The sequence below is a fragment of the Alligator sinensis genome, unplaced genomic scaffold (genome assembly GCF_000455745.1).
Source record: "Alligator sinensis unplaced genomic scaffold, ASM45574v1 scaffold274_1, whole genome shotgun sequence".
NCBI classification, from domain to species: Eukaryota; Metazoa; Chordata; order Crocodylia; family Alligatoridae; genus Alligator; species Alligator sinensis.
In genome coordinates this window covers 472,173-482,910 of record NW_005842124.1, presented here as the reverse complement: position 1 = coordinate 482,910, position 10,738 = coordinate 472,173, and the positions used below count along the sequence as shown (strand labels likewise).

Below are 10,738 nucleotides of genomic sequence, written 5' to 3'. Positions count from 1 at the left end.
TGTGTGTGTGTGTGTGTGTGTGTGTGTGTGTGTGTGTGTGTGTGTGTGTGTGTGTGTGTGTGTGTGTGTGTGTGTGGCAGCGTGCCCCTGTGAGGCCTCCTCCTCCCCTACAGCCTTGGTCCAGTCCACCACTGTAAATAACAGCAGGTCAAAATAACTTAGCTGGCTCAACACCAGTAGCACCAGCAGCAGCAAAGGTAGCCAGATGGAACCGTCACAGAGCCTTTCTTTTTATAAAGGAATTGACAGCAAGAAGTAAAGATGTTGTGTTGGATATGTTACTCATGGTGTGTGAAGGCTTTTCTTGTGTTTTTATGTTTATTATGAAAAAAACAAAATAGTTAGAAAAATATATCTTAGGAAGCTTTTGGGTTGAAAAACCCTTTGTCAGGCTGAGGAAGTACGTGCAGTTGGTGTGTCTCCTGGTCCTGGATGGAAGGAATAGTAAAGAAGCCAGAGGCTGGCCTGGCACACAATGCAGGCAAGAAAGCCATTCAGTGAAAATGGGAAAATGGAGGCATTAGGGGTGAGAGAGAGGCTGGGGTTGAAGGGAAAGGGGGATGTAGCAGCACAGGTAAGAGTGCAGAGGGGAGTCAGATGTCTGGGTTTTGCCTGCCTGTGGCCAGAGTTGCAGGGCCCCAGAACCCAAACTCCCCCTGCAGTTTTCACCCCCCTGTGCCTTAATACACACATACTGTCACCTATGTCATGTCATGAATTTTGCTTGTCAGCAGTTTGAGGTGCAGTTTCCCAGAAACCCCTGCAACTATCTTCTTGAAACTTGGCAGGCTTTGTGGCCTCAGCAAGAGCTACCATCCCTGCAAGGTTCAACTGAATCAGCCAAAAACACAAAAAAAAGTTATAGATATTTCATTCAGACCCCATTATACCCTATGGCTGAATCACAATCTTTTCCGAATTGATTCGGCCAAATTGAATTAGAAAAAACAATTCAGATCCCCAAATAGAACTGGACAAATCCAAATCGAATAGTTGCCTATTCGCAAAGACCTAGTAAGCCTTCCCTGGGAGCACATCTACACATGCTCCCTCTTGCGAGCAAATCTGCTCCCAATGGTAGCAGCCCAGTACAGGGCTGTACCTACCCTGCTCTGGTCCCTTGCAGCAGCCAGGGAGAACTCCAGGCTCACCCAGGGAACTCAGGGGCTGATCCTGATGCACACAGGGCCAGAAGAGCTCTGATGGCTGCAGTGGCAGCTGTCTACTGACCCTGTGCACAATCAGGAAGGGGTCCTGATGTGCACAGGGCTGGAAGACAGCTGCCACTGCAGAGCTCACCCAGCCCCATGCTCATGGGGACATGACTCATGCCCAGAGAGGCTTCCCCAAGCAGCCAGGGGCTAGCTGGGAGCTGTCCCGCCTCTGAGGCAGCTCTTCACAAGCCCCCAGCTGGGCAGGGAAAATCCCCAAGTAAAGCATCACTGTCTATATATGCACACTATTTACTGAGCAGCAAATAATGTTACTGTGCAGTTAGCTCCCAAGGGATTTCCCCATCCAGGCAGAGGCTGGCTGGGAGCTGCCCCAGAAGCGGGACAGCTCCTGGTCAGGCCCTGGAAAAGCAGGGAGCTCCCTAGTCCTTGTGCTGCACTGCCATGGGATTAGAGGGAACATTTTTCCTGAACTGAAACTGGTTAAAAACGGTAGCAAACAAAGAGTAGGGCTAACTAATCACTTTAAAGGATGGAAAGATATCAAAAGTGGGGCCCAGCAGCATTCTGTGCAGGGCCCAGTTTTGAAGGGGGTTTTCCAACTTTTTCATCAATGATTTGGAAATGGTGCTGCACAGCAAAATGTCTAAGTTTGCAAACGATACCAAATTATTCTGGGTAAATCAAATTGTAAGCCAACGGAAAGGAGCTACAAAAAGATCTCACCAAAATAAGTAAGTGGGTTAAAAAAATGGCAGATAAACTTCAACATCAAATGCAAGGTAATGCATATGGGGAAAATAAACAGCTATACATGTACAATGCTGGGTTCTGAACTAGCTGCTACAGTCCAGGAGAGAGACCCTGGAGTCACTGTAGCTAGTTCTGTAAAAATACTAGCTTAAATGGACAGCAGCAACCAAAACAAGCCAATAAAAAGTGTTGAGCACTGTTAAGAAGACAACGGAAAACAAAACAGAAAACATCATCATGACATCATACACATCCATGTTGCACCTATATCTTGAATACTGTGTGCAGTTCTGTTCTCCACATCTCAGAAAAGCAGAATTAGTAAAGCGACAGAGAAGGGCAACTGGAGTGGTCAGGGGTATGGAGCAGTTGCCCCTTCTGCTTAGAAAGAAGGCTGGGGGGTGAGGGGGAAAATATAGTAGAGGTCATGTAAAATCATGAAGGGTGTGGACAAAGTGAATGGGGAACTGTTATTCACCAAGCCCCAGAATACTTGAATTAGAGACCACCCACAGAAATTACTAGGAGAGGGGCTTAAAAACTAACAATTTTTTAAAAATAAAAACACAGAACATAAAAATGTACCTGAGGAATTAATTGCCACTGGAGACAGTAGAGGAAAATAGCATAAGTAGGCTCTTCAAGGATTCATGGATGATAGATCTATAAACTGTTGACCAGAACAGTTGGAGATGTTTCCTCTGGAACTTATAAACCAAGAATAGTGGATGCCAGGGAGAGTAATAAAGGGATAGATCACTCTAGATGCATCTAGTTCAATGCTCTCCCTCTAAAGCATCCACCTCTGTCACTGTCTGAGAAGTTACCAGGATGGATGGACCATTGGTCTCAACTAGTATGGTCCTTCCTATGGTCTTATGAAATAATGCTGCCCTTTATGGTATCTAGACTGTTCAGTACACAAACTACACACTTTATTCTTCATGTATTACACAATGCTTTGTAAGGCATTGCTGGAACTCTGGTCATAAGGATTTTTTTCCCCTTTCTTCTTTCCACTGGAAGCAGATTGTGGTTATTAGTTACCTTTTCCCAGTGCTGCTTGTATCCATCTCCCTTGTGTGAAGGTTTTGTGCAAAGGCAAAAATCTGGGCCTCTGGATATAAAGCCATTAGCCTCTATTGGTGGAGATATTTGCATTTCTCACAATAAACCTGGCAATAGTGCACAGAACTAACTATACCAGTTCTGCCTCTATAGTTGACAGACACATGAGGTCTACTACATGAAGCAATGTCAAAACTCCTGACTGCAACATTATTTGTAAACCTGCAAGATTAAACAGGCTGTATCTATTCTTACTTGTCACCAAGTACTGTTTTACATGAAAAACAAACAAACAACCAACAACAAAAAACCAGGAAAATGAGTTCCTATCTCTCCATGTATATAGTTATCAAATCTAGCACTAGTTTGAACATTAAAAAAAAATTATGTAATACTATTAGGGCCTCATCAAATGTCCAGTGATGTTTATAGGACTTTCCATATATTATTTCAGTGAAGATCATGCCTTTTATCATTATAGATACTGAATAAAAATCATTTAAAGATTTAGCTCAACCATATCAGCTTTTCAATAAGCTGATTATAATGGATAACTTGTAGGTAAAAGTTTGTAGAGAAAAAGTCGGTCATGAAATAAAATACACAAAGGAATATTAAAAACCTGACAGCTGAGAAAAAAAAAAAAAAAAGAGACTAGCCATGACAACCAGAAAAAAAAAGAGATGAAAAATGGCAATGATGTCCTAGTAAAATTCTTAGAACAAATTTATGAAGGAAGGGATGAAATTAAGTGGGGAAAAAAAATCAACTGCCAATTGTGCTGAACAGGACATTGGACTTTGCAACTGAATATTGAGACAATATTCAATACAAAATACAATGGCAGCAAAGAAAAAAATAAAAAAAAGTGAGAAGAATCTAATAAGATTCAACTGAATAAAAAAAAGAAATAAGAATAATATTGTAAGTATTTGCTTACAGAAGCCTTATGAATGTACAGGTAAGTATGCTCAATTTCCTCCTTTTAAAAGGAGAAGGAAAAAAAAAAAAAATCTCCACAGTATTAGTAACAGGAATTTAAGATTTCCTAAAGCCCAGAAGTCATCAGTTAATATTCTATCGATATTCATTCCTATTCTAGTTCCAAACCTTTTCTTACTTTCTACACAAAGGCCAACGTTTTATTGCTCTAAAACCCGAGGAATTCTGCAATACTGAATTGGTTTCACTTACTTGCAGTGAGAGGCATTTAAAAATAAAACTCTCTCCCTGTAATTTTGCTGATTCACATTCACAGCTTAGCATCAGTGCACTGGTGTTTTAGCATTAAATGTGAAACCATGCTAATTCTCCTTCATACCATTCCTAAAAATACTCAGAAGTTGCAAAAAACTCTAGACTGTCACCTCAGTGCAATAAGTGACTCACGGAGCAAATAAGATTGCTTATTTGCATAGTTTTGGCATTATGATTTCCACTAAAGAATCAGACTTTTAGCAGTTCATGGATCCAAATATATAATTCTAGTGTTATCCTTTACTGGCCCCCTAGAAAGCCAGGCACTCTACATCTCCCCTCCTCCCTCAGAAAGTACTATTTACATCTTCTGAAATACAGTATTTTTAATTCTGAGTGAGGTGAGCACACTCTCAGGGATCCCTTCGTCACCAGGCTTTAGGATAACTGCATTCCACTACCTTTGTGGTGCTCTGCAGCAGACACCAACTGCTGCGAAGTTGCTAGCAGCAACGCCCTACAGGGAATACCAGTCACAGACACAGCAGTATGAGTCAGCTCAATTCTCTGTTCCAGCTCTCTCTGCCTCCATTTTCCTTCTTCCAAGTAGCACCCACTTTAATACACAAAAACAAGTCTTGTAGCCAACTGGAAACAAACTCTCTATACATAAACAGGCTAATAGGACTCCACTGATAGTTATTCCAGTTACAGCAGTCCCCACCAGGTTGTAGAACCTCATTTATAGACTATCCCAGACTTTGTGCAACAAACTACTAGAGTTTCAAAGCAGAACACTGTCAAGTGCTTTAAGAAATCAAATCACTCAGATATTAACTCTGCTCCCCACTTTTCTGGGAAAAGTTTTCATTCACTGTACTGGACAGACAGATACTGCAGTACAGGGCAAACTCATCTCAGTTTTTCAGATTTATGTTGGCGACATCTACATTTGGTCCACAACATCTTAAACATACTTTTAAATAAGTTCTGGTGCAAGTAGAATAATATCTTTATCTACAATTCTGGAGAGCTGATTATATGGTGCACTGAACCAGGCTCTGTGCTGATGTAAGCTACCATGGCCATGATAATCTTCAGGTTCCTCTGTTTACATCAGCTAAGGATCTGGCTGAGAGTATTTCTATTTAAGGGTATTCATACCCAAAAGCTTACAATAAAAATTTTTCCAACTATTTGAATTGGTCTAATAAACGATAATCAAATTTATCCAAAGAACCTTGTTTGCCAGATATTACAAATGATTCAACAAGTCGCAAACTGTCCATGACAACCCAAGTAAAATGATAGAGGTACCTTTATTAGAAAGTTTCTGTGAAAAATTTCTAGTGCCTTCTCACTGAAAATTGTGGTGTACAACATACAGATAGTTTCTCTCAGTGGCAGGTAATGTTGGGTAAAATTCACCCTCTACAGAAAGCCCAAGGCGAGGCTTTCCTCAGTCTTTACATCCCAATATGTGAACAGAAGCATGAGTTGAGCAGCCCCCGAGGGGAGCCTCAGCATTCTCTGCACATCACTAAGCCCTTTGCTGATCCTGAATAGGCTGCCAAATGTGTGGTCATTAGGGGCAGACAACGAAAGGAGGCACTAGGGACTGTTTTATGCACAAATCTTGCATTAATTTAAATAAAGAGATTTGTATAGATAAGACTTGGAATCTACACTGTTACAGTGGATACAAATCCTGTGTAAAAAGACAAAGGGGCAGACTAGCAGCTGTGGAAAGCTTAATGGAATAATTTGGTTGCATTCTGTTTTCCCCTCAAACAAAGCCCATTTATATTGGCTTTGTAAGAGGCAGAAACTAAATTTCACCTTTTAAAAATATTTAAAATACAGCAATATTCAGAGCTTTTCAGTCTCCTTACTTCATCATGAGATAATTGGTTGCTTCTCACTGGGCAGGTCTACATGTGAGCATTTACTGCACAGTGACTGAAACTACTGTGCAGTATGGGCCCGCGTTTACATATGCACGCTCATACTGCGCACTAAATATGGCAACTTCACGGACTTGAGCGTAAATTAGATACCTCCATCATGCAGGTATCGGATTTACACCCAATGAATCCACACACAGCATTAATGTGCTTTAACACCTGCACCTGTAGATGCAGACCTATTCCCGCTTACTGTACAGTAAATTACTGTGCAGTAAATTTAAAGCCGGCATAAATGCACATGTAGACATGGCCACCATGTCTGTGTGCACTACTGTTCATTACTTAAAATTTTGTTTGGAATAAGCTTCACACAAGAGCAAGTGACAGAAATTCTCATTTCTCCATGATGGAAGAAACAAAGAGGTAAGGACTGGAATGTTCATTTAAAGTGGTGCTCCTTGTTGTCTTGGCAACCATTTAATAAGCTTTGCATTTATTTTTCACCAGAACTAGTGCAAGGTTTGTTATTGTTATAAGGATCCTACTGTATAAGCCACAGGAAAGGATCCATTAATATTTCTATTCTAAATCCCATTTTTCATGCAATGGTAAATTATCTGTACAAGTACTATTCTGGACTATAGCTACACATGCAGAACAGCAAAAAGAAATTTATACCGTTGATACTGGAAATAAAATTTGAGAGCCAGTCCTACTCCGAGTCAGTGGGCAACCATTAGAAGGGCATACATTAAAAATATTTACATCATGGCTGCACCTAGAGACCTCAGTTTGGTGGTGGATCCCAGCATACTAGGACAGTGCACATAAGTGACAAGCCCCTCCTCAAAAGGTTTCTGCATTTTATGCACTTGGAAGGCTTGGTTTTAATTCTAAAAACTCCTGCCTTTTGAATGTTTCAGGCTAAAGCTCATCATTTAATCACATTTTACCTTACGTACCCTGAGGCCCACTGTAATCTCACTAGGATAATGTTCATGATGACCACTGTATTAGTTACCCAAATCCTGACAGATTCCAAGTTTCAGTCCTAAATGTGCAGACTCAAGTGGCACAGCAGAAATAAGGTACTCCAACATTTTATTAACACAGTTTTCTTTTCATGGCACATTAAGGGAGGGCACATTGGAGTCTTGCTTGAACTGCCCCAGAGGCCAGTGCGAGACTTACACAAGTACTGAAGGTAGAGCTTGGCCTGGAGTGCCAGCTCTACTACTGGATTTTCCATGTTTTTCATGTTTAAGAGACTCCTTAATGCTCTTTGAACATAGATTTTTAAGGTTTATTGTTTAGAGACCGAACAGTGCTGGAAAATACATTCATTACTGCTTGTCAGAGTTGGTGATGAATTCCAGTCGCATACAATTAAGCTGTAATTCTGCACAATGACAGACTAAACAGGACTGTCTAGACACAAGAAAACCCTACACAGCTAAAAATACAATTCCTAGAGAATATTTTCCTACTGGATGTTATAATCTTTCCACTGGAAAAAACCCCAGTGAGCTGAATAATCTGACTCCAGGAATTTAAATGAAAGTAGAGGATTTGCTTAATTATTCATGCAATGCTATCAAACAGTTATGTCCAAGATGACATTTAGCTGGTGAAGATCCAAAATGTTTCTGCTAAATTAAAAAGCAAAAATTGTTTTGTTTTTTTAGTTGAACTAAATTAGACATTTGCAAATTAACAATTATGTTTACTGTATATTTAATTCTGCAAAAGGTAAGTCATGCAAATTTTGCACATCCAAGTGCTCCTACTGCAACAATAGGAAATCTGGTTTATGATAATTGATATTTAAACCAAATTGTAAGATATGTTTTTTGGGCCTCATTCTGCTTCAAGGGAATTCAGTGATTCAGAACCAGGACCTGGATATTCACACCAAGTTCTTGCACTTTTTCTACTGTCTACCAAACTAGAGGGATAAATCCAAACAGCTACCAAGTTTTTCTAAACGTATAAAATTTATGGATACTTAGTTGTTGACCTGCTTAGAGATAAATGTTGCAAGAGAAAGAAGTTACAGAATACAATCCATTACATTATCCAAGTCTAACAGTCAATAATATAATGCCAGCAAGACATCAGGATCTCTTTGTTAGTTCATAATATCTGGCTCAAGAAGTCTGCTGTAGTAGCAAAATACAGCATTTCATAAATCACCACAAGCACACACAGAAGTTCTTAAGAGAAGTAATTTTAGTGTTATTTAGCCAATATTATGATGCATGTACAGCTATACAGATGCCTACAATTATTTCTCCAGTGAAAGCAACCTGTATTCTTTTAAGAACATCATACCATGTTAACTTAAAATCAAGATTAATTTCATACATGCCCAAACAGAACATCGATGTTCAAATGATCTGTTTAGAAATCTGCCAAACATTAGTTGCTTTTGAAATGACAGCAGAATCAATTCTGTTTCACAAAATACCAATTTTTTTTTTGTATACATCCTCATGAAGACACAGAAGGTCTTCAAAACAGCTTCAGGTACCTAGCTGAAGAGGGGAAATGGGGCTCAAGTCACAGGATCCTCATCTACCAACCCCCTCTGGCAAAATCAGCTGGAAGCTGTACTAAACTCTATGCGAGGTACCCCTGCAATCTGGGGATCCTGCTTTGATGGATGGCAAAGGACCTTGAAACTGGTCCAGAGTTTCCTCTGAATTCTCCTGAAGGTCATATATTTCTTAATGAAAGTAGAAGGGCTGAACATCCTTTTCACTCCAGAGGAAAGAGATGCAAGCATGCCTGAAGTGTCCCAAACCAGTAATTTGCTAAACAAAGCCTGTAAAGCAATAACTAAATTTCAAAGATAGAGACAAAAACTTGCTAGGCATTTCCACCCCCACCTTTCTAAAAATGTTTTTAAAAAGGTGAAAACAAACAAACAGGGCCCCATGTATTATTAAAAAGAATTGGTTCCTGGCTATCAATTTAATTTAAGCCCAAGTAAGGAGTGCCAAAAGTCACCATTCAGTGATGTATTTGATATGAGCTGGTAGACGACAGCCTTTTCCTTAGGGTCCCACCATTTCCATCTCACAAAGCCACCATCTTTGCTACAGAAGCAATCACAAATAGCCATGAGTGGATGAGTATGGAAATATTTCCACTTTCCTGCCCCCACACAGAGGTTCATCTAAGTCAGGACAGTGGCATACTTAAGACTGGGCTGTACCTGTTCTGATAAGAGACCTCCAGCCCCCAGGGCCACTAACCTGTCCCCTATCCTTAAAGGTCAGTTCAGTCAGAGAAATGAGTTGTGTCTAAATCTCAATAGCATCCAAATATCTGTGTGTTACAGGTGTTTTGAATATAGTATTGTGCATGCACAAAACATGGGGTTTAGTCATCTTACCTTAAAAACTCACTATCAAAATATATTGCATCAGAATATTTTATTATTTGACGCAAGAATATGTCTAATGCTTATTTTTAAGATGGAATATAATCATTCTAGACAAGAGGTTAAAAACTAGAATTAGGTAATGCAATATTTCTTTTATGTAAGATTAAAAAATTAAATGCATACAATAGTGCAAACATCAATAAAAAGGGAAGAGAAACCTCACCTCGAACTTCAGGAGAGAATCTAGCCGAATGGCGTGAAACAAAAAGTTTCAGTTCCTGATCCAAGTTGCATTCAATCAGATTTGTGTCCCATGAGCGAATTCCTAAAATTCAAAATACAAAAATATACATAAATTTGACATTTATTTTAAAATTTTTCAGTTGAGTATTTCTTGATTCTCATTCATAGTATCTACTCAGTCACCCCATTGGAACATCATTCTAAGAATAACTTATTTGACCTTACTACTGAATTACTCAGCACGTAGAAGTATTATGGGGTATGTAGTGATAATATGTGCTCCTGATTTGACTTGCTTATTAATAAAACTGCTTTTATTTATCATTAGCTGAAAAGCTATGTTTTTCAGGGGTTATTTTATCTACAATATAAAACCATTGTATTTCTTCCCCAGAAAGGAAGCGTAACATCAGTTCGCACACAATCCATAGAGGTGCACTGATACAATGTCAAATATTGGATTGGCACCGATATAAAGAAAATTGACTATATTGGTAATCAGCCTGAAGTAGCCGATAAATGCCCATGTGTGCACAACCACAATGCAGCACGCAAGCAGCAAAGAGCACAGCCCTGCGGTGTGGAGAGCTGCCTGCAGCTGGTAAATCTGTTCTGGAAGGGGAGGGGGAAGGAAGGAAGGAAGGGGGTTGCAGATTAATGTCCCCGGCAATGAGGGAGGGAGTGGTGCTGGGACTGGGTTATGTGCTGCCCAGCTGAAGCAGGCAAAGGAGAGAGCCACGGCTCATCCACGGAGGAGGCGGCAGCTCCCACTGCTGCACGTTGTTAATCTGGGAGGGCATGAAGGGGGGAGTGGGGGGGAAGGGGAGTTCCCTCAGATTTGTGCAGGGCAGGTTACAGCTGCAGGCTGAAAAAAAGTTGGGGCTGCCTTGTGCTTGGGGTGGGCGATGTTGGGAGGGAGCTATGGGGGGGGCCTGCAGCCACCCCAAATTTTGCTGTAGCCCCCCCATAGCCTCCTCCCAGTACCACAGCCTACCCAGAACACACTACAC

At 40.4% G+C, this 10,738-nt stretch overlaps 1 protein-coding gene across 1 annotated transcript in view; it reads right to left on the bottom strand.

The window, feature by feature from the left end:
• The window catches only part of MAP1B (microtubule associated protein 1B), a 98,855-nt gene extending 89,050 nt beyond the window's left edge, over positions 1-9,805 (bottom strand). The window contains exon 1 of the mRNA XM_025205671.1: positions 9,709-9,805. The gene's annotated coding sequence lies outside the window, so the exon portion shown is untranslated. The remainder of the gene's footprint in view (positions 1-9,708) is intronic.
• Between the last annotated feature and the right edge of the window lie 933 nt (positions 9,806-10,738).